Here is a 6,520-nt window from a genome sequence, read left to right on the forward strand (position 1 = left end):
TGGTACATTTTAATTGTACCTTTACACATTTATGACTAAAAAAATCATAGTAAAACTATAAACAGCTATTCAATTTTTTTTTTGTATTTTAATGATGAAAAAAAGTTACAACAAAAATAATAGCATATAATACCGAATATTATTTTAAAATTCAACAAATTTAAATGCATGTTATTCATTTTTTTTATAACTTTTATTTGAAATATACAATCTGGATATGAGAGGATAATATTAGATCATATTTATACATTTGTTTTTAAAAATATATTTCTACAATTTCTTATAAATTCTATTGAATCAAAATCCATTATAATAAGGAACAAATATGCTATAACATCATGCAAAAGAACTGTTGTGAATTAAAATATATATTTTATACAATAAGTGGTTGAATATTTACACATTACATTTATATCTAGTTATTAAATTAGATACTTGGTTAAGACTTTTTAAAATTTTTACTAAGAATAACGGTTATAAAATTTGTATGTAAATAATAAATATAGGAGTTCTAAGTTTTAAAACTATCGTACTATTAAAAATAATAATAATATTGTTTATTTTTGTAATGTCGCATTTAGAATAAAATAACTATAATTGACCATTATGGTACTGAAGGTTTAATTTATACTAGTGCTGAATAATTTTAAACAAATTTTGATTTTATTCACTTTGAAATGTTTGAAACATGACATTTTTTTTTTTTAATACCGCAGGGGAAAAATGTTTTACGGTAAAATGTAACCATATTTCATGAGCACAGTTTATTTTATATAGCTTGGGAATAAAATAGAAAAACCCTTAGCGGACTTTTTCCTATTACTTAACCACTTATTTTCGATTGTTTTGTTTTGTTTTGTTCAAAAATATTAAACAAAACAATTGTTGATAAATCGTTACAGTTCTAATTGTTCGACAGTGCTTGTTGGATTCTTATCTGTTTCTTGTACCACAAACCACGTATACGATTAGCCAGTTATAAATGGTATACATTTCATAGATAAAACCGAAGTTACTATTATTAATTATTATCATAATATTTTTAAATATGGATAAAAAAATAAAATTATCTCTTTAAAACGATTACAAAAATATTAAGTAACACACGTATAACAATTTCTAACGAACATAAACTTTCATGAATATTTAATGAAAATAATCGGTAAGCAAATTAAAATAACACATATAAATTAAATTCAAAATGAAGCTCGTAGGATAAATTGGTTATTACTTTTTGTTTTAATGCTAATACAAAATATTAAAATAATAAATATTTCATCTCATCTATATAACATTTTTTTTTTTAATCAACTCTGTTCATTAAATATATTATATATACATAATAGTATGTATACAATATAAACTTAGTATATCTATTTTCAGCTTTAGGAGGGTTACATAAAGTATATAGTATACTCGTACTTATTATGTACGCCATACAATTTGATGTATATAGCGTTGCACATAACATTATAATAAAGTTGTGTATAATATTGTATTATGAGTTCACAATGATAGTAATGATATATACAGTGTATGTATGGACATAACATCGTCATTTTGTCACGGTTTTTCACGGGTCATTTCCGAACGTGGCAAAACCGATTTGAATATGAATTACTTTAACAATTCAACCCCGCAGGGCGTTTCTGAGGCAGGGAATCGCGATTGAGATAATATACATATATACATAGAGTTAGAGTGAGAGATCGAGAGGAGAGGTAGCATTTTAGAGTTAGCGGATAAGAGTGGAGGGTGTCGATCACTAGAGAGTGATGATTTACAAGTGTCCCTGTTTTGACGAAAGGGTTAAGGATGGGGAATTTGCGACGAAAAGGGCCATCAATCAATCCGACAGTCAGCAAAAGCCCATTAATCCTTTTTGATCGTAGTCGTGCGTGCAATTTAATTGTTCGCATAACAAATGACCCGTTTGTCCCTCAACACAGCTACGGTGGCGCTACATCAACACAGATATATTATATACGAGTGCCGATCTCCCTAAAATTATTACACACTATTATCAGAGGATGCCGATTGTCGATGTACTAGCAAAACATAATTGCAATATAAACTAAAATATATAAACCGGAATTGTGTACCACAAACGGTATTTAAATCATGGTAGCTCGTAAGTATTGGTATTGTTATTATTTGTTACAAATATATTATCTTCATTTTTTCAATTTCATAATGCTACCACAAATTTTCTTTGAGGAATTAAAACTTAATACAAATTTAATGACTTATAAACTAATCGCTTATATTTTTTGTAATATTTTATATTTTACGTATCTATAATATTTAAAAATACAATTTTTATATCACTTGAATTTTGAAAATTTGAATGAATTAGATAAATTCATAATTTCAAAAATACAATAAATTTAAAATTTTACGATTTCTACACTTTTTAATAAATAGCTAGTTCAAATCCAACAACGTAATTCATTGATATATTACATTTTATTTTATAATTTTTCAAAATGTACACCATGAAATGATTTCAGAGCCAATTAAAATTATTAATTGCATTGTAGTCTAAATAAAATAATGTTTTATCTTAGAAAACGTTAAATTTATTAAATATACTCATAGACAAGTTATAATAAGCCTAAAAATTTAATATTAATAAAAATAACATTATATTTCTACCTTTGTAATAATATAGCCCAATAATCCAATAATTAAATAAGTTTCATCTTAACAATTCATACACAAATAAGTTTTTACTTCATAAAATCAGTACCTATGTTAATGATATACTAGCTATAAAATTCTTACTAATAAATAATAATTAAGGCATTTTAAAATTAATAATTGATATTCCATGAAAAACATAATACTGTTAATATTGTAATATTTATTTTTAAATGTATATAAAAAATTTAATTAATTAATAATTACTTGTAAACATTTACTTTAAAATCTTTAAAAGTTCATACAATATATTAATTTATAAACAAAAAATCATGTATAGGTACAGTATCCATGCATAGCATATTGAAGCGGCTAAGTCCTGAGACAACTCGCCTGTTTATACGCCGATTACTCCTTCTCTAAAGTTATTCAAACACTGTATATCTCCCCAAATGTTCTTTTAAATCTTTGAAAGTCAAGTAACTTATGCCCAGTTTAAGTAGTCGCCCAGTCCCGGTCAAGATCACCCGAAGTTGATCAACTTATAACTTTTACTATTACAGCTACAATTATAGCCACCATAATTACCAAACCCGTAAGATGATGATTTTGAACTGATCAAGGAGGCAGCAACGCGCACGTGATATTTTTACTCACAACACTAGTGTGAAAAAAGCACAGTATCTGTAAAAACACTTATGATACTATGGGGCTAGTCTCAGACTACCGCGCGTGTTAGTTCTTTTACCAAATTTTTTTCTTAGAATCAATACACCCAAGAGACACTATTTTTCCTACTCTAAACTCAAGGCGCCGCGTGCGAAGTCCTTCGTCTCGCATTTTCGTGGTGTGAACTTTCTGTGTTTATTATACAGTTTACCCGCGTTAACGGTGAGAATTAGCTTCACAAGTTTCATTTAAAATTAGTCAAAGCATTTACTCCCACTCTAATATAGGCTCCGCGTACAAACCCCATCGGTCTTATAAGGGATCGACGATACCACATTTAGTATAGAACGATTGCTCTCCCGTGCGAATTTTGGTGAATATTCAAAGCCTTATAGTTTTGGCAAATAATCTCAGGCACAAGCCCCTTTGAGACTGTTCTTCGCACATTTGAATTACTTATACTATAGGACTTTGGACAGAGTTTCTGGACCCGAAACCTGGAGACTGTCTGGTTCCTATTTCAAGGCTCGATAATATTAGGTCGCGACCATTTGGTGGGTCTGGCAAGCTGCTTAATGCAACGTGAACCAGCAGCATGATCAAAGCAACAGGTGCACCGAGTGATGATCCGTTTAACGGTAGTTCTAATATTCAACTGAGATTATCAACAGATTGGTTGGAAAAAGCAGAGCCGATTGCGTTTTGATTGTTTAAATACTTTTGAATTTGAACCTTATTTAGATTTATCATAATATATACTGTCTAATTTATTTTTTCTACTAATTATATTTTTATCTTTTGATAAATATTAAACGGAAAACTCATTAACATGATAATAAAGGTGAAAAAAATATAAAACAGCTGATTTTATATATTATAATTACTGAGTAATTAAGTATTTTGGAATCTAGGATGTGTTCATTTGCAATTTTTTTTCATTGATTATATAACTAATTTTCCTCGGTGCCATTAAATTTTCAATTAACTTTAATATATCTGTACTTTTTATATAATTATCGTGTAAATACCACGAAAATGAAAATACCAGTATTTGATTGTAAAATAATAAGTCGCTAACTAATAAATCATAATTTATTATGTTCGCAAAACAAATATTTATCAAGTATAAACAAAATATTTTATATAACATATTCATTATTATAATATGCAGAAAAAAAATATAACTATATATTTTTTTATCTTCTTTTTATAACATTCTAGTTCGTTTAATATATTCATAAGAATACATTAGAATAAAACAAAACTATAAACAAAAATATTGACTTGTAATTTAAAATAATACATTGAGGAATAAATGATATTTTTATTGTTTAGTAAAAAAATTAATCGCAAAGAAAACTGTTAATTCTATATTAACATAATATGGATTTTTGTGCAAATAAATAATTTACTAAATAATATGTATTCTTTTCAATGGACATATTTTAATAAATATTATTATTTGTAACTATTTGATTTATAAGTACATAATGTATTTTTTTATTCAAGAAACATTATATTATGCTTTTTCTAATTTATCTTTTTAACAGTTTTATTCATTATTATTTTAGTTTTTTGACTATCTGTCCTTAGCTTTATTTTAGACTTCAATCGTATTTTAATTGAACTAAAAATCTATAAAAATCAATTATTGAGAAGAAAATCAAATGAATAGATATTAATATATTCATATTGAATTATGGAATAAAGTGATAATTCGGAATAATTATATTTTAGACTACAGACATTAAATATTTATTAACTTACACTGATCAATGCATTCAAAATAATATAGATAAAATAAAAACACTATTTGAAGTTAATGATGTTAAAGATAAAACAAATTTCAATAAATGTATGTCAAATTAAATTTAATAATATAATATAGTGGTTAATAAAATAAAATAATTATTCTCCGTCTGAAATATATGCATACTTTAATTTTCGCTAAAACCGAAAAATATACTACATTTTTATCATAAACAATTATTCGAACGAGTGTGTTTAACATATTCTATTGTGTTTAAATAATATCAGAGAAGAAACGATTGTGAATTATAGTAGTTGCTGTGTGTATATGAAAGTCGAATAGCCGATAACTCGTGTAGAATTTCCCATTTTGTCTCAAGTAATTTATATCATGAGGGGAATTTTTCTCTTATTATCCTATGGGAGTACAAAGCAATTTCACGTGTCGGATACGTGGTTAATTAAACTGATAACCAATTCATCTTGGATGTCCAGTTTATCCCATATTGTGTAGAACTTCTATTGGACACGTTTAAAATTTCACACAATAAACACATTATTCCTTTAGTAATTTAATAATTAAAGGGTTTTGAAATTTAGAAAGTTATTATGCAAAATTTTTACTTTTTATTATTAATAGATCTATATACATTTAAGTGTTTTCATGTTGTAATTAAAATATATATATATATGTACAAAATATTATCATTCGATAAAATAATATTTACACATAAGAACTCATGTGTTTATACAACAACAATTTGGGGTAAAATAAATTAGTTATTATATTCATGACACAAGTATTCACCAAAAAAGTATGGACACGACACTGAATATTTTATAATATTTAGTTTACATTAACCTGATTAACAAGTTAATAAAACGTTTTAATTTCACCCTATTTTCAATTTAATTTAAATAGTGTTTTCTCAGTTTTTCAGCTTTTACAGAGTATCCGATACTAGGACAATTAATAGGATTGCTATTTTTGAAACAAATAGCACTGTAACTTGATATTATAATGAAATGTCCTCATCTATATTATGTTGTTAGTATGTGCATACTGCTTAGGTATATAAAATATATTATAACATACAAAAAATAACAAAAACTACATTTAATATAATAATATAGTCATATAGAATTAGAGTAACGGTAAACTTAATTTCCTAATTATAAATGAATATAGCATCAACAATTATAAAATATGTTATTGAACTGGCTATTTTAATATTGGATTCAGTATATACATCATTATTCATAATATAGAAACCTTAGAAAATAATTTTAAAAGTGTAGTTACAGAAAATTTTTCCAACTTAATATTAGGTATAAGAAAACTAATGGGTTTTAAATAAAAATACATTTATTTATTTTATATTAAAAAAAAATAGATTAAAATATTTCTTAATAATCGTTCGGAAACTTTTACTACAGTATAAATAACACTATTATATAATGG

This window comes from Rhopalosiphum padi, chromosome 1 (genome assembly GCF_020882245.1).
Source record: "Rhopalosiphum padi isolate XX-2018 chromosome 1, ASM2088224v1, whole genome shotgun sequence".
Classification (NCBI taxonomy): domain Eukaryota; kingdom Metazoa; phylum Arthropoda; class Insecta; order Hemiptera; family Aphididae; genus Rhopalosiphum; species Rhopalosiphum padi.